Here is a 27,879-nt window from a genome sequence, read left to right on the forward strand (position 1 = left end):
ATGCCAAATTCGGTTAATTAGTCATCAATATGAAACTAAAACGATGTGACTTTTAACTACACTAGTAGATTTAATTTCTTCGGGCCGTATAGAGAATTATGGCCACTGACCAATTTTAGTAAAGACTGGGATGATTTCTCGGGTCAAAAGCCTCTAATTTACACTAGGAATTATAACTTGGTTGGAAGGATATAATAAGACAAGCTATTAATTCGGAACCTCTAGTTCTACTAGTCTAAGTACCAAGAAACCGAACATCTGCTAAGTTGGCCGTTTAGCCTCCGCCTACACATATCGATTGCCACAAAGCGATTATTTAATGAAAATAATGATCACATAAACTGCCATCTTTATACGCAAGCAGGGTGTAAATGCTGATGCAATGTGGAACCACTCCACCTGGCAAATCCAGTTAAGGTCCTGTGTCGTCGGTCTCAGTTTTATTGTCATTTTGCATAACAAACCCACTTGACGATAAAATCTTAATAAATCCGGTGGCCGTTATTTCAAAAAGTTGTTTTGTTGCCGGTTTTATGTGTTCATTTGAGGCGAATTGAAGCTGTCACGATATTGTCACGTATATCTTCCGCCATTGAGAACAAGGTGATCTGAAATAGTCACATGTAACCAAATCTTATCTTTCGTCAATATTTGTTCTGACCGGATCTTGTCTCCGGAACTGTCGGTACGAAGTTAGCTAACTTGCTAACTGAGCAAGTTCTGTTTACCTTGATGTCTGTTCAAACTTATGATTACCTACCATATCGTTGCATTTATTAACATTAAGCAGAACTTTGACTCTTATTATATGCGGTGTGTCATAAACACCGATAACAAGAAATGTACACTACTATGCTAATGACTCATGAAATGTTTCTAATACGGCCCGACTGTTTCGTTTTTTCTAGTAGAAGAAAATTATTTTGTCAAAACAATATTCACAGGCCTCTTGTTTAATCATCTATTACATCCATAATCGGCGTAGCGACTAAGAGAAATGTAGCATACAGATCAAATTCACAACATTGTTACTATTGTAGATTATTCGCATATCTGTCTCATCACGCTCCAGCGAAAACGGATGTTGTTGGAGAAAACTTTGATGTTTTATGTGTTTTCGTACATATCCGCGTCCATTGACGACCCGACGCCAGTTGACGCAACGGTCATAACGACTAATTTATGTATATTAAATATGATACGATTGAGTTTTAGTATTCAGAAGTTGGGTAATTGACCGCTTGTAAGCAGGATATGACCAGATTGTGCCTTTCCCTCATATTTAATAAAATCTGATTTTTGATGATTACGTTGCATGCAGTAAATTATGATTTTATTTTTAATGTTATTTCAACAAGAGCTGAAAAACAAGTAACAATATTGAAAATAATTTCTGAACATAATATTGAAAATAATTTCTGACATTATTAACGTTGTCAGCTGTTTTCATGAACGGCTATGTATTACTAAGTAACAAATTCGCAAAAATATCTTATCAAAATTAATCACAATGTAAATATTAAATTATCTGTCAATGGTATGCGTTATCATAAGCACCAAGAAACAATAACATTGAGTGGTAATGAGCCACTATAACTGTTAAGCTCTCGCAAAGTCATAATGGCTTGCTTAATTAGATAAGGATCACATATTAAGGAGTTCTTGGAGTGAGTTTTCATACAGTCAAACAAAGTGCAATAAACTACAATCGTGCACATACCTATTGTATACAGGAGGCACGTCTAGTCTCGCGAAACGTGACGTGAGTCGGCCTTGGCGGTCGGACTCCAATCGGCAAACGTCGTTAGCATTCGATATTTGCTTTTATCTCTGTTACACTCAATGACTGCGCTGCTCAATCTGTCTCGAATTTCCACACGCAACATTCGAGGAAACCAACCCAGCTGACACAAGCGCTGTCAAGAATTCTTACCTTATACCAAGCACTGTAAGATTCATATCCGCATGCACGAAATGAGCGGTTATGGGCTTGTGACTCTGGTACGTCATAATCGTTCTTTCTCTTTTTTCCGAGCTCGCACTACTGCCTTCTAGCCAGTACGGTAAAAGCTTTGAAGAGACACGGACTGTCACGTAGTGACGTTAAGCTGAACCCGTAACCGAACCCGAGCATATCGAATAATTGCCGACGTGATCTGTTACGATTGCAGTAATAACTGTCCATTCCAATCATATTAAAGTGCCTTAAGTGATTAGATTAATCGATTAAATACGTAAAATATAACAAAGTTTGACAAACTTCAAAACGGCAAGTATTGTTTTCAAAACATATGATTAGCGACATGTCACCAAAGGAGTTGTGACTGAAACAGGGAGCGTTGACAATTAAATTGTGAGTGCGTGTGTTGGATACGGCCCAGTGAATCGCCGGGCCCATCTCGTGTGTCTTCAGTGTTAAGTTACAGCTCGCGGTATCATTTCTATTGAGGAGCAAGTGACTGATGGAGAATTATTGTGCTTGTATAAGGAAGGTGGCTGTGAAGAGCGGGCGTCATGCTGGCCCGCCAGCTTGTGTCTAGTGTTCGCAGACTCCGGCAAAACGGCGGCTACGGAGACAGCCCCGGTACTCGCACCACAGGTTCGCTTTCTTTACACAAACGTTTACTTAATACTTGTTTACTGGCAAACGTTGATTTTCTAACTTTTGAATAATTGCTTGTCAAATACTACAGTGTTCGGTCGTGCATATTCAACAATTTATGGACAAGTTTCCAAGGTAAATTGTGAAGGGATTAACAGTTAAGCTGTTAGATTGATAATGCGCACGGGTGCTGAACTGAAATTGCTGGTTTGAAACAGAATCGTCAAGTAGAGTGATTAGCTTGTTAATAAAACTAGTGAGCATTGTGAAAACCTAACTCTGATTACACCTATCCTATACGTTATCTTTGAGGATGATAAGAACTTGGCTGACTATGCTAGAACTAATGTTTCCCAGTATAATTTGTTTCATTTTAAACAAAATAGAGATGTAAAAAGCCTCAATATTATCATACACACGGTATTTTACACCAAAAGTTGTAACAAGGCTTCATTTAGTCACCGGCGAAGTTAGCATGAGTCACACTAGAAAGTAGTTTCCGTAATTATTGTCTGCTGTATGTACGCGCTTTAAGCGGTTTTTATAGGAATAACCGCCATAGTATTGAACACGAATACATACAAATATTGGATATTAAATTCTCCAATATTGATTTGTTTATTTGGATATATAGCACAAGAGTTGTTTTTTTCTCTATTCTGTTCTTTTTCTGTATGTAGTTATCTTATACTTAGATGACAGGTGTTTAAACTAGGCCTTTATTTGGGACTGATGATAAAGAATTCTAAAATTATTTGAAAGTGAGATTTGCATTTTTTTGTCGTTATCCTCCACTATTCAATTTTTATAGGCTTACTTTATTACCTATTGAATTTCAAATCATGTTTATGATAATCATTTCTTTAATTTGTCCGTGTCCGTATAACTAATTGTCGGCTCGTGCATGAACTTTGTCTAAACATTTGATCCTTGACATGTCGGCACACATAACCATATATTTTAAAGGTGAACCACCTGCATTCCGGTTGCTTTTAAAACGTTTCAATTAGATCACGTCATGAATTGAGGTTGCATGCCCATGAGCTCACAATTTATCTGTATTGAAGTACAGTCGAGAATGATCTGGGTCCTGATTCTGCTAATTTACAAACGCTACGCCGGTTTCAACAGTATGCTTGTCATTTGAGGCCACTGGCTTTCCACTAATTCGCCATTGAACTGTCATTGAACTACAATAAAATAATGTGTCAAACTAGAACTCGATAAAAAAGAAACTTGTGCATTCCAACAGATAAATACTATATCAAGCGCAGCCAAAACCAATTCGTCATTTCCGCAATTTTGATGTTTTGTCAGTTGTCGGACATGGAAATCATCTCATTAAAATTACTGCGACCCTAAAAGATCTAAAACACTTCTTTCATATTAAAGAAACCTATGACCACAGGATTTCCTTTATTTCCAAGAGATATACTCAGTGATATATAGACAGAAAATCAGTAACTTCCGTTGCTCTAGATAGGGGCTCCTACTATTTTGCACTGTAGATAGATGGTTGCGGTACTGGCTTTATTGTGATGGAATCTTCTTGGCCCTCCATGCTTCTTTGGCAATAGGCCGGAAAGACGTAAGATCTCAAGTCATTTCGCACTCGGCTTGCCTTTAACAGTCATTACCTTACTTATTCAAAACGCAGTATTGTTTGGCATTACATAAGTCACTATTACCCACAGAATGTAGGTTAGAGGACAGCAGAGTTTTCCAAAACAAAAATTTACGACTACGAAATGGTGGACATTAGTGGTTGGATAAAGTTAGCTAAGGTACTTAACAACATCACGCATTATGTTTCAATGACGAATTTTGGTAATTTACGATTTATTTTTGTGCCTCGTTAATGCTGAAAGATGATTTCGTGATCTCGTGGTCTTTGGCAATCAAATCATTTAGACATTCTATTAAAATTACAATTCACACGTAAACTAGTCACGCTTGTTCATCTGGTTGATGGTCTCAATTTAAAATTGAATTTCCCAGTATTGCAATTTATAAACCAAGCTCAACATAAGATCTACTTGACATAATAAAAAATCGTGGTTCAGCTAGAGGCCTCGCCAATCGAGAATAAAGCAAAAAATCCCCCTAAAAACATTTTAATTGGTGGCGAAATAGTACCCAACTCAACCCAGTAGTTTTCGTAATTAACTCGTTCAAATAGACATCTGGTTGGTACTACGAAACCCTCGTTTGATGACGTTACCCGTTGCTACAGAACACTTAATTGGTGTACGAATTTAGCTCGGCCTTCTGTCCTACATATGTATAAGAGTAATTCATTGTCCTAATTTACCTGCAGACGCTTCTACTTGAAAGGTCTCTATCAAATTGGATTTAGCTGTCGTTATGATGTTACTTTATCCGATTACCACATTATATGCCTTTGTGCAGTATGAAGAATTGCAATTTCATAGCGATACATGTCGTGAGTTGCCGCTCGATGTATCCGACTGCATCAGTACTTCGTGTTGGACGTGTCAGGTGCAATTTATCGCACTCGGAGTACTACACACGTTTTTAACTTCTTTAACCTAACCACACGTTTCTGTCTCAGCAATTCTCGATGTTGGAACAGCTTCCAACATTGTGTCTTTCTTTGAAATTCACTTTCCGATCATATAAGTTTTCATTGCAATTGTTCTATTAGAAACATTTCTGATTTGGACTGTAAATAATATGAGTAAACAATCTGTTAAACATATGTATGTTCGTAATTTATTATTGGCTACTTTGCCGTTCATACTTAACACTTGTGTTACTTTTCCAAACAAGTATGTATTATAACAACAAGTCAATCGAAACAGATAAGTAATCTTTCTAAAAAAAAATAACGTTTATTGACAATTCTATTTTTAAGAACTTGATAATTATTTCCAAAATGACATTTTTCTCAGAATATTTTATCTTGTTTTTAGTCTCTATCTTCTCTCTTCTTGTGAAACCGAAGCAGTGTTTAACCTTTGTAAATACACCGATGTTTTTATTCATAATTTTCCAATTCTGGGTATATCTTTCCGAGTGACTATTTTATCGATAAGATAATCTTGCTTCACGTTTGTAAAACACCTCCTGACTGATGATTCATCGGTTTCATAATTTGTAAAAATATTCGTTTCTATTGGTTCTCATCTAAAACTTCTGATGTTTATGTGAATGAACTCACGTTTTACCTTTAAGCATGTTATTGAGTAATTCGAGCTCGAAGCCACGTGCTGCAATAACATTTTGAATTGTGAAAAGGTTGCCGTAAACTAACGTGCATAAATACGTGCATAAGTACTGGTTTGTCACCTACGGATTTATATGAGTCTTGATTTAAATACGCAAATAAATTAACATTAAGTAGCAAATATACCGACAAAAGTTTTCTAAAACAACATTCGGCAAAAAATAAAAAAGGTTAAACCTCAATTTATCATCTGCCGCAACGTCATCGACTTCTTTTATCGTTCCTTTTGTGTGGCAGGTGGGCGCCATGACAAAATAAATAATTTCCGGTGAACGAGTTTAAAATACATTAGCAGCGGCTCAAACTGCAGCAGCAGGTTGCACGAGATAAAAACCCGGCCAGAGGCGAATGTTCAGACTTTTACTTTAATCAGCCGTTCAGCGTACGGACCCGCCCGTGCCAATCTGAAGTCAATTTAATATTGAATGTCTGAATCGTTCGTACCTCAGTTAGTCATGGCATTGTATTCACCACGATATCAGTGTCCTTGGTAGCCTAAATGGTTTTTTGTGTGCTCAATTAACCCGTGTTCATGAACCAGTGCGGTTCTTTCCGTCGTGATGTTAAAATCGAGAGCATAGCACGAATGGCAAGTTTCACTCGCAAAGAGTTTTTCCACGCAAAAATATATCGAGCACCGGCGTTGGCCGTGATCGCTTATTAATTTTATGGTCTTCTAAAATTAATAGTCTTTGCAATGGATATTACTGTTTAATAGTCAAGAAAGTATCACGGAAGGGTTAACTAACCTATGAAGTTTATACCGAGAGAAAGTGTTACTAAATGGATTAGAAGCATTTCATAAATTATTATTATACACTTAACGACTTGTAACACGTTTATGCAATACCGGTGGTACCTACTGGCACGTGGAAGCCAGACTCTGTCGTATGAATCGCGATAAGCCATCGCTATACGTGATGGATTATTCACAGTCACCATATCAAACATGTCAAGCTATTTCATATTTATTACGTTCGTTAAAGGTGGTTGTCCGTTTAGAACTCGTCTAAAACAAACTGCATATAAAACGCGTTCGTAGAAACACGGTTGCATAAAAAGCCCGTCCCTTATAAAGTGAGCAACGCTTCGCTAGCCACCCTACAGATAAATACAGGTGTGGTTATAGGCGACGATGGTCTGGTATTAACGGTTCGTCGTTCATCCAGTTCTGCCATATCAATTTTATCTACCGATGCCATCGTTAACATTAACGCTTGATTCGTATCCATTACATAGTCTGACGCATGTATCGATTTGATCAGTTCAAACGCGATGCCGCCGACGCAAACGCTAGTTCTAAATGTCAGTACTTAAACTCAAATTACAGAACAATAGATGTTACCATGTGTAGATACGCACCAAATAAGTGCAGATGAATAGTTGTGCAGCGATGTGATCGCAGATTTGCCGGGTTCTTTGGAGTCTGAACGGTTTGCAGAGGCGTTTATCGTGAGAGGCGACCTTGTGGTGTCTGACATTGGGCTCGTCGATTTCGAATCGAGTTTTGTTGCTCGCAGCACCTTCGCGCCCGCGCACCTTCCAAAAACATTTTATAGCATGAGCTGCGCGACTATCTCGTGTTTAATCTTTAGTATGAATGAGGTTGTCTTTGACTTCAAAGAAGACATTAGCAATTTTATCATAAAAGTCATCGTCACATTTATGGTAGGTACGCGCTTGGATTTTTGATCTAAAGTGCTACTTTTGTACTTACAAATCATTGCACAAGCGGGTAACGGCTCGCACCTTATTTACTGTGCGGTGGTGAGTTCCGTTTTGAATTTGCTCAGCGCGCGTAACGCGGTTGGTGTTGTTCCAACTGCTTTCTATCTCTTATCTCAAGATCACTAACAATTTAGTCCCAGATGGTGATGCCAGGTACGATTAGGGACTTGTTGATTAAATGGTTTAAAGCTAATAATCCGATTAAAATAGCTTGTGCACCGCTTACTCTACCCCTTTCTGGGTCACCAGAACTGCTGTTGACGTTATCTTTGCTAGATTATCCGCTCGTCGTGCTAGAGTTGTGACTCCTGATAGAAAGTAGGTATAGGCTGAAGTATTACTTAGTATTTTATATGGGTATCGATAAAGTCACGTTATATGGCATCTATTTTCATGTTCCAAGCTAATGCCACCAACCGCATGCGAAGTGCTGCGGTTGTTTGCCATCTACGGTGCATTCGTCTCGAACGAACGACGACCTATGCTTTTGTATGACTTTAGAAATCAATGGAATTGAACATTGCTGAGGGTTTGTACAACAAAATGGTCTCAGTGCAGTTGCACACGGAAATGAATAGGTACAGCAACAAAGATATTAAATAACCCTCGACTCGGTTTAAATAATTCATCCATTTACAGGAAGTAACGAGGTAACTATGGTCCCATAGGATTTAAAATTATGTCATCCAATATGGCAACAGTCACGCGAGCTTGCGCCTGAACATAAATAGAAAGTGTCAAATGCTTCGCATTCGTTCCTTGTGCTTGTGCTAATAACTAACAATGATGTCAGTGACATTCAGTAGATATTTCTTCCTTATTTACTTCAGCCAAACTTCATTTATTCGCCATTCAATCGTATCGGTTCCAAAATACTTGTTGTTGACAAAGTAGTATTATATATATATAGAGGCGATGCTTTTCATTTTCAAGGAAATCAAGATTTTTAGTTTGGTCTGCCTGCAACAATATTTGGGGTAAGGTCAGACGCTCTGAAACCGCAGCGGAGATGTGAAATGCGATAGTCTTACTTACATTCTTGTGTCTATATGAATGTTGTAAAAATTAAGGCAACGTTGACACAATATATTCAATACGTTCTCAAATTAAGTAGTTTAAATGATGTTATAAAGGATGTGAAGCCAAATGAAATGATTTCCTTCGTAAAGGGTGATTCGATGGACATTGGTGGACGGTTCACGTTTGACTGCACGAGACGAGGATGTTGGTCATGCAGAACGGACTTGTATACTCAATGTAAACTAGTAACAGTAATATAACCTAACAATTTTCTGTCTACGTTCTAAATCCAAAGCATTGATTTCAATGACAACGAAACCGCATACGGTTATTTCGTGTATTGACGCAATTTTCTAATACAAAATCCAAAAATGAAGCTGATATTAGTTTTTTGTGGTAAAGATTCGATTGTAATGCTTTGTAATGTTTTTATTTTTTCACAATGGAAAAGTGTTTACGCTACTAATAAAAAAGAGGAATGAACTTAAATTGGTTTTTCGTTGAAAGTGTTAACAGTTTTTCGACCAGATAGAAGAGAATGAGGAAGTTATGACAGATTAATTATTATACTAATTTCGGCAACTCAAATTACTATATTACAAATGAAACCTGAAATATTATGTGCCTATTTATGAGTTGTCTACACTCGTAATCACAGAGCAGTGAGCTATTGTTATACTCTTGTACGTTTATTGTTTGCTTTGAGTGCATATCGGCCGATGTTTACATGAGCGAAGCAACAATACGGTTCATGGAACAAATTGACATTGTGACTTCTACGAACTGCTGTCGTGTAAACTGCACCTAACTATGCATATTCTGTTTGATATTAGGTACAATGGTGAAATGTTATGCTAATCTTCGTTTGTCGCCGTAGAAATATTGTGTTCGTTGTACCTTTACTTCTTTTACGATCATCCAGGGAATCATTGCACATAGCCTCTGCATTGTAGTACAGTGCCTTAGATTTTTATGTTCTTATGATGAATGCTTATGACATTATTATTATGAGTTATTTTTGTATTCTTTCTTATGACATTTAGAGCTGTATAAAAATCCTCTGATAGTAGATAGTTCTTGTTGACTGTGTAGTTTGGCAGTAGTGTGAGTTAACACCTTTATCACGTTCTATAAATATCACAAAAGCTTGGATGTTTTCTATTTCACTGCTCGCCTTTTGTAGACTGAATGCTATCTGTGTCACTCTTGCTCTTAAGAGGTTGTTCAGTATTGACAGTTTGATATCTTGTATCAATATCAAGAGCTAGATCAATAATTGCTGAAATGATGTTAAATCTTTGCCAAATTATACAATTTCGAAAATATTGACATCACGTACGTAATTCAGAAATCTAAAAAAAAAACGCGAGTAAGTTACATTAGTTATTGCTATAAATTATTTCGATCCATTGCAACACAGCAATAATATATTTTGATGGTATTATTAAAATAATAACCGTAAATGTAACATTGTACCTACTGTTACATAAAATAAAGTATAATAGAATCGCGGTGATGTAAGCATTTCCCATATTTTGCAACCTTTAATGAAACTATGCCATATTAATTACTGGGCATAAGCGTTTTTGTCTGCTTACTGTTTTGGTATTTTATATTTGAGATATTTTGTTTTGTAATATTAATTAATTTTAATAGATTTCGCTGGATAAGCTGGCTAGATTGCAGTTGATATAGAGATTTCTTAATTACTTAAATGTGAAGGGGTAAATTACCAATACAACTACCTGTTCAAGTAGTAATCTTATATTAATTTACGCGCTACGTTAATTACCATCTCCGAGTGAAACTTCAATGTGGAAATAGTTTGCTTGGAAATTACAACTTCAGTATCTTGAGAGTTCAAATCGTATACGGATACAAGGAACAGGAAAGTAAACTGTATTATATTATTAAGTGATCGTTAAGAAAAGTGGGATTCAACCATGAGGAAGTAATTAATTAGAAACTATCTTTTAATATTTGTTTTGGAATTCGATTAAAGCTTACATAGTTTTCTAATAATAGGTACCTATACCTTGATACTCGTATCAACCTTAGAACCCACAAAGAAAACGAATAACGATTTCAGACCAAAGGATAATCCAAGGTTTCATAAGTTGCGATGTTTCACTGGCATTTACATGCATTAGCTCGTGACACCCACGACTACACCCGCGTGCAAATTATTGACTCAGCTTCACGATGGCGACACAACCAAAACAAATTGACTTCGAAAGGGAGGGAGGGCTCAGATCATTGTTTGCACACGTTTTACTTACATGATTTGTACCTACCCAATCCTTTACAGAATTTTGTTACCATGATTCTATTCTCTAATTGATTACCAAACATTTATATCATCATCAACATCACCAAAGCAAACTTGAAGAAGCAGAAAGCAGACAACTTGACCACCCTTGTAACAATTTCTGCAATAGTGTAACAACTTCACCAGTCACTTCCAATTGTATCCTAGATGTTGACAGCGGTGATTAAAACCCTCAGAACATAAAATAAAACATTAGATTGCTTATAAACGAGTGGAGTTATTTGGTTTAATTGCTGGTCGGTAGCCCATTAGCAAACTGACCATTAACCCTGTTTTATTCTATTTAACTCTCACAAGTTACGGTATAGAAATAGCGGAACGGTGTTTCACTCTGTTTTTCTCAGTCCGCTAAGGAATTACATCGATATTCCTACTTGTATTTGTGGACCCCCTGCGAATTTAGTCTCTCGGTTCCCAGGAATGTTGTACACCATATGGGACTTCTAATTATAGAATTGTAATGAATAAATTACTGAGGACCGTCTTAAGAATTTTTTATTTAAATATGAGGAGTATTTGTGTTGCTAAATATAACTGAATATTTGCCAAGTGTTATTTAAATGTTCAAATGTTATGTTGTTATACGTGACTAAGTTTAGTTCTTCTTTACAGGTAAGCATGCCCGAAAGCTGTTTTAGACGTGTTTGTAAGTAAACAAAAATCTTTCAGGAATTTGCCCCTTAACATGTAAACAAAACAATTAACCTTTGTGTCGACAATAATACTTATTTAATTATGTATCAGTAAATTTCTTCGAATCTGTTATCTAAACTTGGTGTAAAAATAGTCGCATTACCTACTGCTTTATGGAGGAGATAATCCTAACGACCACGACTTAATAATTACGTCCTGCTTGTTTTTATGGGACTTTTACTTTCACTTAACACTTACTTTTAGGGTTTTGTCCATTGCGGGTAAGAACTTAGACGTGATCAGATTTTGGACGAACAAATAGAGTAAGCAAAAACCCAGGGGTTTACCTACTCAAAGAACAGTTGCTTGCGTCACTAGTTTTCCCAAATACCTAGAAGGCTACCGTCAATCTGATTTGCAAATAGAGAGAATTTGTTCGATTCTACCGTAAAATAATCCAATGCAAACACTACTTTCCTAGATAAAACAACAGACTTACGATCAGCAGCACTAAGGCAATACAATAGCGAAACGCACGGACCAGACAATAAAATCACAAGAGTACGATTGAACGTTCAGTGGCGTCAGACGAGTGTAATTCAATTACCGGCACCTCATAAATGGGTTAGTGGCCCGGCTTCCCCGCTACACAGCAGTAACAGACGTCATGTCATCATCACATTACCAGTTACGTTGTTTTCTCTAGCGACCTTCTTTGGAACCGTTCCCTGATTAATCTCGAAAGTATGACACGGGACTGTTATCTGAAGACAATTTTCTAACACTGCTTGAAAGTCTAGTAAGCTTCTTTGTTGAAGTGCTGGGTGGGTTATCTGGTGCTCAATTGCCTTTTAATAATCCTCCTCATATCTCTTTACTTAGGAATTACAGAAAAGTACTTGTAATAAAATCTGATGACAACTGAAAAACCTGTAAAGGAGGTACTGGTCTCCTTTCCAACTGTTTTAAATACGAAGACAATAAAAAATTGCTTAAAATTAACACAGTAAGTTCTGCCCTTATTTTTACGCAAGCAGGATACACATGACACAATACATTCATACCTCGCCAATCTTTTCCAAGGTTTATACGGTCAGCACCGTGTGAAAATATTACTATAAATAGAGTTCTTATCGCAACGCTGTTAACTTTAAAGTAAACAGCATTAGCCTTTTGTATCAGTGTCTGTGATATTAGACATATCAACCAGTGATGAATGACTACTTTGGTAATATTTTGACGTGTATCCGTCCTATTCAAATTCGTTTTTTTGAGGTCGGAGTTCCTCAGGGAGCATCCTGTCTGCTACTTGATCGATCGAGGCCCAAGTTGTATCAAAATTGGCTTTGTTTGGCTGTTGGCACAATCGAATTTTCTCAGCGTTTGTTTCGCAATCTGAATTGTTTGAAGAAACACAATTTCTCATTTACTAGAATCAAGTTAACAGTAGGTATCTTAACTTTATCCAATTGATTGTTAAAGATACGAACTTTGAAGATTTCTAGAAAATCCTTTCACTTAAGTAGAAAACTCTCGAATAACTTTTGAGTAGTGCCTTAATAAAGGGATCAGATATTACTCAACATCAAACAACAAAAATACGCAACGGAAGGGAGCAATGTCAACCAATTCGTTCGGCCATTCATCATATAAAGTGATATTTATTGTCAGCTCGAGGGTGTAAATCAACAGGGGAGCGGTTTAGTTCCCCCCACATTTATGATTTAAATTTATAACAAGTTTGAATGTCTCCTATGACAAAAATATATCTTAATACTTGTCTGTTAATAGCCAAGTGGTTAAAGCCGTATTTAGTTTGCGTTGACTGATCTCATTAGTTGACAAACCAACGTCACGGCCATAGTAGAAACAGTTATTTGAAAGACTGACAAAATCTTCAAAGTTGACTAAACAGAAGTTTAAACGGCTTTTCATAAAACATGGAAACACTTTTGGAATTTGTAACATAATTTTAATGCGATCATTGTTATGTTGAGATGCTGTTTTCCTTATCGTCTACCCCTCACTAGGTTAAATGGAAAACAACACCCGAAGATACAAAAGGGCATTTAGTAAGGTTTTATTGTCATAGTTATTTTACTCGTGTTTATCTAACGATCGCGATGAACGCTAGGTACAGAATGTCATCTATTTTCCATTTTAGTGTGCACTATTACGTGTTCAGGTGGCATTTGGTCGGTATGCCATATGAAATAATAGTCGCGTGGTACGATACATTCGGGAGGAGATATGGAACGCAGCGATTTGAATTCGATATAACGTGCGTTGGATGCCGGTCTCGAACGAATAACTTTCTACTTTTTTTCCCTGAGAAATCGCGAGAAAGCATCTGTTTGTGCATAATTAGCTGATTAAAAGATCTATAATTTAAACGTTTTATGTATTTTTGATACTTTTGTAAGAATTGGCCATCTTTTGTTTGTTTTTATGTCCAGCATATTTATGTTTTTAATGTAAGTTAACTTTTATATAGAAGGCCATTTTATGCAGGCAATGCTATTTATTCTTGTCACGCAATCTCTCACTATGTGACTGATGCAGACGGGTTTTATTGTTTTAGGTTAAAACTTGGTGAGGAAAAACTGTGAAACTCGCTGATGGACGATGTTTACTTGGGGAGACATCGAGATGATGCTAGAATTCAAATGACTTGCGAAATGAGCTTGATGCTAACTTGGCTTCTCACAATAGACTTGATATTATATTATCCTGCGTACAATTCTTGAATCCATTTAATTTCATTTGTATAGCTCGCCATTTGCTATCGTCTAACTAACGTAATGGCACCCAACGCCAAAGGTTAAAAGTCATCGTAACATCCTTTACTTGTAATTTATTTATTGGCTGAAACGATCGCCTAGCGTTACGCCCCACCTATCTAGTCTAGAACATTCGTCAAAACAATTTTTTGTTATAAAGACAAAAAGTGCAAATTTTATTTTAAAGCAGTTTTTATATTGACGTAAAACAACGGATGACATCGGCGGTCGTTACGGGACATAATTTCGTATGCAAAAAATTCAATCTCGGTCCAAAGTTTTTTAAACCTTACTTTATTGTTGATATAATTCGATACGTTTCAGTTGTATTCAAATGTATAATATTTACCTCTCATTTCAATATTTTAGCAAGCAACGTTCTTGTTTATACAACACTTACAGTATTTTTTTATCTCCCTGTATCAAAACTGTAATCTCCTTGAAATGTCACATGATATTGCTGTTATTTGATAAAGTGAACTAAAAGTATCATGTATCGGATTTCAATTCAACTGGATATTCCAGCTTTATACTAAACTAAAAAGAATTGTTATTTTATTCAACCTTCTTTGTTCCAATTTCGGGCTTAGATTTCTGTGTTACTGTTTGACTTTATTGTTGGCCAACTGTCGCTATTCACGATTTGGGCATGATTGTGAGAGCCTATCTTCTGCGGAGTCACTCACGTACTGGCACTATTTTATTGGTCTCTCTCGTAGTTTTGACCTTTAAACTTGACCTTCCATACATATAATATTTAATATTGTTTTGTGGGCTTTAAAACAGTTATGAGTGATTTGGATTTAGCTGTCTCTTGACATTATTAATGACCAAACATACTTACCTACAATCTACTCTCAATAGGTTGGTGTCAGTCATACCATATGTACGATTGTATGAAAATGAATGCCTTATGTTGTTAATCAAATAAAACCTGTTTGGAATTCATTGTAACATCCAGCTGAGTCCCCGTCGATGACGTCACTTCATAGTGTGCGCGCGCGCCGTGGACCGTGACGCCGCTTCCGCCGCTGTTTCCGCCTTCTACCACAGAATTATGTGAACTGTTCAATCGGACTTAATTTCGTAATAAACTTAAAAGCAGGTAATGTCTTAAATGGCTGGCCGTTAGAACCAACTGCACTGTCTTGTCGAATCCAAGTCCTACATTATGAAGAAGGTCAAGAATACTTTAGCTTTGTTTGCTTCACATCATTGGCTAATGCAAGAAACTCTACTACATTATGTATTTGGAACACGAACGTGATCTGTGTCAAATATAGTTTTTATTAAACGATGGTTTGTGTTCGAAGCGAATCATTAAGTTAGCCGTTAGATTGATTAAAACATGAATCATAGCTCGGGGAATTCAACAGAAAGTCGATACTGGTATTACTTTATAAAACAAGACATTATTGAACCACAAGAAACCAGAGCTGGTCGGGTAGGACAGCCGCGCCTCGCCTGATGTCGTTTCGAGTGACATATTGCCACATGATACCGCATTATCGGATTTCGTCGTGCACTTTAATTAGCGCGTAGAGAAATGCTTGCTTGGGTCGTGATATCACTCCATCTAAGCCATATTTCTGGTCTAAATATGACTGCTAGTAGCTGTGAGTCCTCATTTTGAGATAAACATGGTGTTAGAGAGTAGCATTGTGCACTGTCGTTGCGCATACCTAATTATTAACGGGAAGCTGTTGTGTGAATATGACACTCCAAGAGCTAAGTGCAGCCTAGAATAGACTTATATCGAGGCTAACTGAGGAATCAGAATAAACGCTAATGCGATTACATAATATCTACATACATATATTCTTCTTTCGGTCTTAACAAGCCTGTTAATAGTAAAGGTAACTGTCGATGACTCATTCGAAGCCGGCAACGTATTGTGTAAAGTTTTACTACGCAAGTTTACTGACCCTTTAAGCGATTATTGCATGGTGTACAATAACCATATAAAAGGCCTGTAGGGGACAAAGGTAAATAATGCCAATGGAAGCCAAAATACGGCTTTTCATGACTTAACTCACATACACAGCCAAAATCCGTCGAATTATGAGTACATACACAGTATTACACCAGTTCCATTAAAATAAGTATTCATCAAATCACCACCAAATCTTTGGATTTTCACAGGTGGGAACCACAAAATACATAGGTACAGAAGTCAATCTCATGTATGTACTTCACTTTTCATGCCTAAACTCGGCGGTCGCGCTAGGGCTGTCAACTTTTTTATGCGCATAAAACTAACGTGGTAGTGGTACTCGTATCTAATTATTTGATGTATTGTTAAGAATAAAACAGGAAAAATGAAATATAAACCAATAATAATAAAATATTTAATGTGGCATACAAGAGGTTAATAAACACTTTCAACGGAAATTCGTTTGAACGAGATACCGAACTTTTTCAGAAACCGCAATTTATAATTTTGTTATTCATACATATATACTTACCCTCCTCTTTACTTGTGAAAATTTTTTTTTTCTATGTAATGGGCTGGTACAGTCCCTGATCTAAGCTTGCTTCTACCTACAGAAACCTTGAAGTGCGAGTTTTATTTCGTCTACCATACAGCATACTCTCGCCATGATCACAAAAATTATCAACTCCTACTAGTAATAATCTTTGAGGGTAGGTTGGGAGGTTCCCTGGGTCGACACTAGCAAAACTTATTACGGCATTGGGCCAGAGGCCGCCGGGGCGCTTACCTACCCACCTAACTGTACCTACTGCGTTTATTATACGAACCATCGAAATATGAGAAAATAAGTAGGTACATACTATAGGTAATACGGCAGGCTAAAAAAACGACAATTCACTGTTTATTGTTGTATAAAAACAACCGTCCACTGAACAATTATAATACGACTTTTTTTGTTGCTCCATTATTACTTTTTCTTTTGTTATTAAAATTAAAAATATTACAGTCAAATTACAGTTAGGTAGGTATCACAACGAGTGCACATTTATCTACCTTGTGTGTGACGCGCGTATCTCAAGAAAACGGCAGCCGCGCTCGCACTGTTTTGAGTTGTTTTGAGACAGCGCGTCTGTGAACACGCACACAGAGACACCTATGTCTGCGTGACTCGAACGCGCTTTGTATGTAGATTGACTTCTGTACCTATGTATTTTGTGTGGGAACCTATACAACCAACTGTAGTCTAAAATTGCGCTTCATTTCTGTAATAAATTTTGCGTATAAAAGCTTAGCCTCAGCTCATTTTTACAATTTATTGTATTTTTAGTCTTCGTTGGCATTTCTTTCTAGCAATCTTTTATTATTTATTTTCATAGTCATCTGAGCAAAATAAAGTGGTTTTAGGTCGGTTTTGGCAACACCGCTAATGGCGTGCTTCATAACAGACGAATTTATTACAAGAAATAAAGCGGAAAGTTGTTTTACGTAGGAGTTGATTTCCTTATTATGTAATGTTTGATTTTAGAGTTCACGGTTAATTATGTTTGAGTTGCCTCACTCTTCATTATCTGTACTTATCGACACCGATAAATTGACAGTCTGAGTCATGGCTTGATGCCATCAAACAGTTCGACGCCAGAGAAAGTGTTGACTGACGATGTGATAGTTTCATGTAACCTTTACGAAACGTGTCGTGCATGTGAATTATTTATTGTGCAGCTCGATTTTAATCCGTTTGCCCGATAACGAAATGAATAACATAGGATTTTGAATTAAAGAGGCGTGTGCCAGGGCTGAGGTGAAAGTGTCCCACTCTCAGAACAATCGATTGTCGTTCTTTGAAGTGTCACTAAGATATATGATAGATATCTAAGACTTCCTAGAAACTTATGTTGCAATGCACTTTCAACACACCTGGGTACCTCGATCGTCGATCTCAGTCCGTCACATCCGAGTATTTACAACTTACATTCTGCGAAAAGAAAACAGATGTAATTATCTTGAATTTAACTGCATCAGATTAAATTCGTGCTGGAGTAAATAAACGTGCAGTGATTGTGGGAGGTGAAAGAATTATGGTAAAAAGTTTAAAGTCGACCCAGATTACCGACCATGGCGCCGGTCGCGGACGTTTCCTTGTTTATACGATAATGCCGTTCTACAGCACTCGTTGCGTATGGTCAGACGAATAAAAACTCAGAAGTTATTGGAAAAGACCCCCTCGACTGAGGAATTGGCATGTGCATGATTATACATATATTTATCAAAACAAAAGGAGAGTACGTGAAGGGAATGCTTTACAGTTACAATATCTGTTCATCGTAGCTCAAGGCACAACATAAGAACTCATTATCTGCCTTTTACGCGCACATGGTCTCGTCAGGTCGCAAGCTCATTAAAGTTTTACAGTCATTCCTCTGAGAGCTATTTTAAGTTACAACCAAACACGGTGTCCAGGTTTGTATACCCAGCTTCACCTGAAGCATCTTGCGTGTTGAAATAGTTAAAGCGATGCAACAACGTCTATTTTTGTTTCGGGAGCACCGACCCATTGTCGAAAACACTTCATTCACAGCTGTGATGATTCACTGCATTGTTCGCGCCCACACTTAACTCTCTAGACTCCCGGCCATGTGTTATCAAAGTTCTTACTTAGCTCCGACACACGCCGACCCACTTGAATGTGCCGAAAGCGATATCGTTTATCTTTTGTACTGCTAAAGAAATGTACACTTTTTTCTACTATTTTTTGTAATGCTCAAATTGTCTGGTGTGAAAAGGGCTCCATTATACCACTTGGAGACACATCGAGTACAGGATCAGTGTGGCACAAATAGCTGACGGAAAAGGCAGTGGCCTGTGTCTGAGGGGCCGGTCTCATTAGTTCCGTTAAGGAGACGTGAGCGTGCCACTGCAACTGTACAGCTGACGCAAATGCACTAAATGTTGCAATTATTTATTAAATCACCAGTTACCCTGAATCACTGGACGAGCAAATAAAGAATGCCGTTAAATCTTGACGCAGCATTCGTGGCTTTCAAATCGCATATATCAATGCGTTGTTTAACTAAATAGAATATGTCATGCGCTCTCGATATCAATGCAAAGCTCTTAACCGTATACGAAAGCAATAAATAAGGTTATCAATCAAGTTAAATGGTTTTATCTTCATTTGAATAGGTGCTAAGACCGTCTGCTGGACAGACAGCTGAGCCATTAAAGGCAGCCATCTATTTAAGTAGTACATTTAATGATTCATGCGAGTACAGTTGGGTGCGTATATTGACGGCACTTATGAGTCGTTCACCGACTTCTAACATCAATTACACCAATTGGTGTTATCTCGGCTGAGTGCATCTGTGGGCGCTTTTCGTTCGTGCAATAAACCAATGTTTCACACTACACACAATACTGAACTGTGAACGATCACTATCTACAAGTTAAGTAATATAAGCAATATGTCTTGGTTTCCTCGATATACTTATTTTCTTTGTTTAAACTGTGTATTGCATTGGTGGTGTTAACATTCTTATTGAAATAAACTTGGCCAGGTTTAGGTCAATATCCGTAATATTGCGTTGTTGGCCTTGTGTTGATTAGAAGTTAGAACGCATAAATGCGTTTTAGGTATAAACTGGATTACTGGAAATATTTCATCTTATCGCAGTCCATTCAATCTATGTAGTTATTGTTCCGTAAAGTAGATTTCAATGGTATGACCAAAGTCATTTATTTTGATTCGATGATTGACTAGGAAATATCTAGATTCTAGACTGATCGATGATCGTATGAAAGTGACAATATTTCCTCAATATTCAGCAAATCTTTTTCTTTTGCATAATTTACTTCCGCTGTTCGATTATGTTTTTGTGATCGATATTGGAGACAAATAGCAGTCGGAAATCGAGTTTAGTTTTCTACATTCTAATGTAAAACGTCTTCTGTTATGTGTTCTGTCAGCTGCAACATTTATTAATGAATGTTTGAAAATTCTGAATGTAAAATGTTTTTTCTGTTATCAGTAGTAGATTGCAAATCAAATTATGTATTAGAGAGATAAGATTCAAATTAAATGTGTTTATCGTCTATGATAACAAGTCTCTTGTTCTAACAAGATATATTACAGTGAACGGTCAATTTAACAGTATCATTGTTGTTATATTTGCGAATATTCTTTGAATTCCCAAAAATGTTAATATGTCAGGTGAATCTTAAGCACATAAGTACCTATCTATTAAAGTCCTGAAAAGAGGCGATTTTATAGGAAGTCACAAGTTGTGACTTCCTATACCTATGCCTTGAGCAAAGTTTTTCATCATTTTACTGGGCAGAAGGTTCTCCTATCTGTCATTTAGTAAATAGGTCCACGATGAAAAGGTGTAACCGGGTATAAGTTAGTTATAACAAGTAAGTGACAAGTAAGTGACGTTAAACATAGTTTTGATATGGGTAGAAACGTAATATAACTTACCTTACCTCTGTCATACTTCACTGTTTCTACAAACAATAGAAGCGTTGGTGAGTTTCTTCGCGGCAAATAGCTGTGTACATCATTTTCAGATAGGTACAACATTTTGAGGCTTAGTGAAAACGTTAATGTTGTTTTAATCTTCTATGTCTACTGCCTACGCGATTTCAATTACGACTTTCTCTTTTCAGATTTCAGAAGAAAATGTTGTGTTTTTCGATAAGTTTTATTTTCAAGAAACATGTTTAGGTACTTAATTTATAGGCAGGTGTTATTTGAAGTAACATGAAGCGCTAACGTAATATTCAAAGTAAACTTTAAAACATGATTTGATTTTACGGCACATAATCAACTTACATTGCATGACGAATTATGATTAAATAATGTGACAAGTAATTACACTTGTACTACAGAGGGCAATCACTGTTAGAACATTCAATGGCGTCTTACATCCCGTTAAGTTAGCAGTAATATATGCAATTGTCATTATGAATAAATGAATATGAATAATACAATGGTCCAATTTAAATAATTTTCTTATTTTTGATAAACGCATCTCATTTGAAAATTTGATAATTTAGGTATATTGTGATGGTGTTTCTTCAAGCCCAACCCGTTATAGTTATGATGCACATTACAAAAAGTTGCCAATAAGCAATGCTACCCGTTAACTTTTGAAACATGTTTGATAACAGTAATTGAATAACTCACGGACAGTAACCCTTTCATTTCATTTGCATACTTAGTTGCACGGAACACCAGTATGTAATCAATTGTGAACATCGTAATAAGCAACCGCAAATATACCACCTATATTTTGTGTAATTTTAATAATTGACACGTTTCGTTTCGGGCCATTGTGAAAGATAATCAACGTGGTGAAACGTTCCAGCAATTATTCGTCGTGTTTAATGGAATCTAGTTACAAAATGGCTAACAATCTCTTGTTTTGATGTGTCCTGTCATGTGGATCGGTATGGCATTAGCGGTTTTATTACGGCCTGTATGGCTAATGAATGACGCACTGGGTAGGGTACTCAGGCACGGTCGTTACTTGGGCACGCCCTACACATTGCCTACTGCACCTGGCTGCTTATGCGTTATCACCTTATGACTATTCTGTGGCTCGTGTCATGTATTGTGTGCATTCGGTATTCAAACAAGCACTGTCGATAATATTTACAGTAGCCTTCACAGCTTTTTAATTTCAAAATCTCCAGATTATTAAAGATTCAACACAATTTTACATTTCAACACCCAAACAACTCGTGACTGAAATGAGAAATTTTTGCTCAACATTAACTTTATTGAAACGCATCCGTTCCACCGTGCGAGATTAATTGGGATAAATACGTTTCGCGCGTTGCAATTCATCAGCAATTCGGAATAGATGGTGGGTGCAACAATCATGCGCCCACGCTTGCTCTGAAACAATGAGTCGTGAATGAGCCTCTAAACGCCGCCATGTATGGCACAACATCCTACGAGTCAATTCTACTAATTTATTGCTTGTATATAAAACACAAACTATGTTCTTTTGTTCAACATTGTGAAATGGAAAGCTTGCAATTTTAGTCAACATTGTATTGTTCAGGTAATTCAAGATTTTATGGTGAAAACTTACCTTTTCAAGTATACCTTATGGGATATAAATCCACCAGTCATTTCTATCATTTCTTATATTACTAATGAAGAGTCGGCAGAGGTGCTAGCTGGCTATACTTGCAACAAAGCGAGTAAGACCTTTATGACCCTTTCACCGATCACAGGTGCAGCAGTTTCATTGTTCTTACAATTTATGGGACAGCTGCACACCCGACCTTTAAATGTCAATGAAGATGACATGTCTGGAGTGAAGATTATCAAGATTATGAGCCTAAATAGATTGCATATAGTCTGTGGAGGCCATATGTGTACGCGCACGTGCTCCGATATTTTGCGTACGTGAGGGGTCGGGCGTTCAATAAGAGGCGATTAGTTTAGAAATAACACGGGACCATTAGGACTAGTTTAGTTGCTGGTATTGCCTGATGCTGTTGCAGTAAATTCTATCCATACGAATAAGATAGTGAATAGATGTGAATCTTGTTCGAACGGATAAGCAAAAAAAGACACCCATGATCCTAAGTATGCTACATGCTATAGGCTCATGAACATTGATAAAAATATGCACAAGTGGTTTATTGTTAGAGTGCACAAAAGGTTGTTAATGAATTCATGTTTAATTAATTCCCTTATGTTTGCGTCATTATGGGAACAGAATAGTTTATTTTGCAAACTCGACGGTTCGAAATTATTGTATTTGCCAATTGCATTGTTCGATTTATTATTGTGATTGGAATATTTGTAAAAACTCACCCAGCGTTTGTCTTGTCAATATTACTTGGTTTTCTTATCTCGGTTTCGAGTGTCGCCATTGTGTAGTCATTATCAATAGTCTTAGTTTAATTGGATTTGAGAAAAACCTATGTAGAATGATTTCGAAGTTAGCAATATTCGCTTGTCAGCTATGGGAATTAACTCTCTATTCTATTGCATGCAACTATGTATTCCACTTATTGGTTATTCAAACCTACAGTGATTAGTCGATCAATACAATTATTGCCGCGCAATGATTTGATTAGATCCGTGAAGGAAATACTTTAAAATTGGTCCCTTAGCATGCAATTGTGTTTTTTTATTCAATGGCCGCCTGCACCGGTTTGGTTTCACGCACTGTGGCGATTGGGCGGTGCTCAACCACGGTTGGCTGTTCACCGGCATGCGGGCTTTTCCGTATGCGTGCACTAGTTTCCAACTAAAATACATACATGTATAATTTGATGCTATGAATACGCTTTATCATAGGATTATAAGCTTTAAATATTTTGTGCCCTGTTGTTTGCTTTTGGTGTTGTTGTCGAAGCTGCAGATCGATGTGATCAATATTACAAGCACTTTCTTGAACAGTATGAGGAAAAAGTTAAACATTAAATTAACCGTCATCAAGCCTCTTTGTCAAGAAAAAGCAATATTTTTCCCCGGCGAAATTGTGCATTACATTTGTTCGAACAATTATCATCGCACACTTTACAGTTACAAAACTGTCTATAATTAAATATATCTGCTAGAATACTTGCTTTCAAAGTCAAAGGTGTGACTAATGTGGCTTATATGCAAATTATGAACTTGAATCGCAACCACTAGATCTCAAACAAATTCTCAAGGATCCGCATGAGTTGTATCTATTTCTTCATTCAGTGGATTGTGCGATCTCCACCGATCCTTACGAAAACAATTAAGATAAACAATCTTTCTTCACATTCAATCCTCTGATACCACTGTTACTCTGTCATCAAGAATATCTATTTTAAATCAACTCCGTACAAAAATAATAGACCGTGATCTTAAAATTTTTTGTTGCTCCATTATTCGACGCTTCTTTTTGTTTGGCTCATTAGCTGTCGCAACAAAAAGATGATGAGGATCATGTACGAGTAGCCGAGTAGCTATCGATAGTGAAATCGGTTGCAACGGATCTCGAGGTCTCATAATATCGAAAATTAACCCTAAAATGGAGCGAGCAAGCCAGAGAGTGAAAGCACGCAACGCTTGATTGGATCACGTTGCTCCTCGCTTGTTTTATTTTGTTTATTGGCAAGTGTCAACAGTTTGTCAACATTGAGTTTAGATACGGTTACTATCGTCGATTCTTCGTGGGTATTTACCAAGTTTAGATGTTTTTCTTCAATGTTCTGCCATGGCTACTTCAGGTGTGCCTGCGTAAAGTTTTTTTATCAGATGTTCATAGTTGAATTCTTTGTTTTAAATACCTACCATACCACAAAAAGGAACACCAAACAACATAATACAATGTTAGTAGTAAAAATAATAACACAATAATTGCTTTAATCAAGTGAAGTTTTGTAACAATTTATTTGTTTATTCAACTCCGATTTAATGTTCATCAATCAGCACGCGATTATCTGCAATATTATATTCATTCTGTCTAGATCTTTTTATGTAAGTTATTTCTTTTCTAATTATATTTATTATCTATGAATCATACATATCAATATACATAACAGTATCTAAGTTTACATATGTGCAATAAAAAAAAATCATCATACGCAGAGCCCTCAAATAAATTGTTCGGGTCTTGCCGTCCAAAAGAGAGGTCGAATAATTTTGTTCTGCTATATTCCATTACTTTTTTATCGTGGTCCACACGCTCAGCTATCATACATAAGTTTGTCCTATTTTTTGTACTTGCCATTTGATGACTTACGCTCATTATTAATCGCGTGTTCTAAAATAATTCATGTACACATATCACGCAAAATATGGCATTGCAAATGATACAGTCGTTCCTTATAATAACCGACGTTTTTCATTAAGTGACTCAGCTATTTCTGCCATTTGTGTACCTTGATCTTTCAAATTGAAATCGCCTGATATTTTGTATTGTTTACTCACTTATAAATCCAATTTGTTTGTGAAGTGGAAGCCAACTTCGTTTATTAAAACCTCTTTGAGTTTAATGTAGAACTTGTACGGCTTGATAAACAACTGTTACAATTCATTGTTACCAAGTAGATCCGACTTAAATATTTTATGTTTATAGCAAAGTATTGCCATGAATTCATTGTTTTATGAAACCATATCTTTTGATAAAATTTCCTTTCGCTCAAATTGTGAGTACAAAATTTAGGTGTAGTGTAGCGTAACAATTTGCATACATATGGGCGCGTGCACAAACGCGGTTAACATACCTATTACCTGTATAAATAGGACAATGAATACGATATTGTACACGATTTCATTTTTTGCCATCTGCCAATTTTAATAATTTACCGGTTGATCGGCCAAACGGTCGGCTATGCTCCGAAACCTGACTGGCTTGACATCATTACTGTCGTTACGACTGCATTTTGCGATTTCAGCATTTATTTCATGTTTTGTCACATCATTGAATTTCACACATTGCTCACAGGTCACATCCTCATTTATCTGCAAACGATTGCGATTTTTTCGGTATTTGTATATTTCGCAAACTACCTGTTAGTTCTATGGCTTCGTCACAATGTTTTCTCAAGTGCAAAATGTTTGTCATTCCGCCTCAGGCCAACTTTTTCTGTTTCTTGCATGAAGAGTTTGTTTTGTATTATCATGCAAATAGTGTCTCCTTACGGTGTCGCGGCGCGGGTTGTTATGCCTTCCATAAAAAGCTTTCTATAGGTACCTTTTATAATAGTTGCCAACAACATGAATAGATTCATATTAATGTGACCTAAATACTGCCATTATTTTTAATTTTATTAATGGTACGCATACAGATGACTGATTATATTGAGTTCAAGTTTATATTGAATAGAAGACCAGGATCAAACAATACCTTTTGTAACTATTATGACTTTCTACTTAGGCACGTAAACATGTACAGACCTACACTTGGTTACGTATAGGATTCCAAGAATAATCGTCAATAGCGTTATGGATTCCCCTTCGTAACAATACTAGAATGAATTTTCCTTATTAACAATATGTCCATTTTAATCGAGGTATTTTCGCCATTCATATGATTAATAAAGAACGTGAGTAATTATCATGCAGCGGTTTCAGCATCTTGCTGCAACGCTTAATGAAGCGGTTGACACACTGCCTCACTAAATGTTTAACTATCTTTCCATCGGCGTTGCATTATCCAAATTAATTATTTTGCATAAACGTTTAAATATGCTTACAGTATAAATTATTTGCCACTATTGCAATTTTGGACAGTTAAAATATATAGATATGAAGTAACTACAGAAAAGTTGCCAACCTCTGCCATTGCAAAGAGATGATTCTAGAAGAATCAAATAACACTTATTTACTGAAATCATGAAGTAACATAATGATTATGCATTTGACGATAACGTAAAAAAGTCTGAAGCGTGTAAAAACGTGGGACTTCCAGTGTTCCAAATAGTAATGTCTCGTTTGTATGACTTGTGACAAATGTTCTAGATGTGTTTTTGTTCACATTAGACATGTACAGGGAATGGTTTATGTGCCATCGAAGTCGTGAGCACTCGTAATCGATGTGAACTGATACCTGAGCCACGTACTAAATAGTAAAGGTTTTGTAATGTATGTAGAAACAGTAAGTACCTATTTTAATCACATATGTATTTAAGTTAACTGTCGAAAATATTGTTAAAAGAAGTAGGAATAGGACCATTTCAAGGAAGAGATTATGTGATTGGACACGTAATAATAATGTTTGAAATAAAACAATAGAATTTCCAGTCTTCATCTTGTACCTACACAAGATTTAATCCTCAAGGGTTCAGTTTTCCGTATTCTATAAAATTTTAGTAAAGGCGACCAAAAGAACGCGTAAAGGATGCTATCTTACTTTTTCTTTATCCTTGGGGAACCAAACTTTTTGAAGTTTGATCTTGTCAGTGTTCCGGTGGAAAATCCTTTCTTTCCACCTTAAGTAATCTTAGATTCTTGAATAAAACTCCTGCTGTCCACCTCAAGGGGATAAGATTATCTTCTTTGCTTAAGACTTCACTAAATAGGCGAGAACACATTTTTAAACACAAATATATGAAAATTGTATCTTTCTTTGTATGTTTACCTTCTATCACCTTAATTTCGTACAGAAATAAACGTTGCACTGTCTTCAAAACAAACAGGGCGTGCGTTAATAAAATTAGAACTTAAAATTCCTCAGCGGCCGTAGATTGCCCATATTTACCGTTGCTGTTAATCTTTCTAATTAAACACCTCAAAATTTCTTTCGCCGTGGGCACAGTAAACGCGCTGTGAATGTGAATATAACAGACGCTTCGTGTAATGTATTTTTCTACACTATTAAGCCTCTATATAACTTTCATAAGTCTTGCAATTATCCCTTTAATATCTAAGGTTTCACGCGATTTCTTCAACCATTTGCGGTAAGTTAAGATTTTATTGAAAACCTTTATGGTTGATTGATTGGTAATTTATCATCCCGTGGTTTTCGCTTGAATGATGTAAAGTGAAAACTGGGACACGCAGTTTTTGCAGTTATCATGGAAGGGTGAACATCCATCATATAGATACGCAATCGATTTGATCGTATTTGATTCGTTTCTCGTTTACATCACACTTGCGATAACAGTCGTGAT

General features: G+C 36.6%; 1 protein-coding gene across 3 annotated transcripts in view; it reads left to right on the plus strand.

The window, feature by feature from the left end:
- Jvl (javelin-like) overlaps window positions 1-27,879 on the plus strand; it is a 67,820-nt gene that overhangs the window by 22,127 nt on the left and 17,814 nt on the right. The window contains exon 1 of one of the 3 annotated variants that reach the window (XM_049840676.2): window positions 1,875-2,599. The exons of the other annotated variants lie outside the window; for them this stretch is intronic. The gene's annotated coding sequence lies outside the window, so the exon portion shown is untranslated. Of the gene's footprint in view, window positions 1-1,874; window positions 2,600-27,879 lie in introns of those variants that run through there. 3 annotated transcript variants of the gene reach the window in all.

Source organism: Helicoverpa armigera, chromosome 13 (genome assembly GCF_030705265.1).
Source record: "Helicoverpa armigera isolate CAAS_96S chromosome 13, ASM3070526v1, whole genome shotgun sequence".
NCBI lineage: Eukaryota > Metazoa > Arthropoda > Insecta > Lepidoptera > Noctuidae > Helicoverpa > Helicoverpa armigera.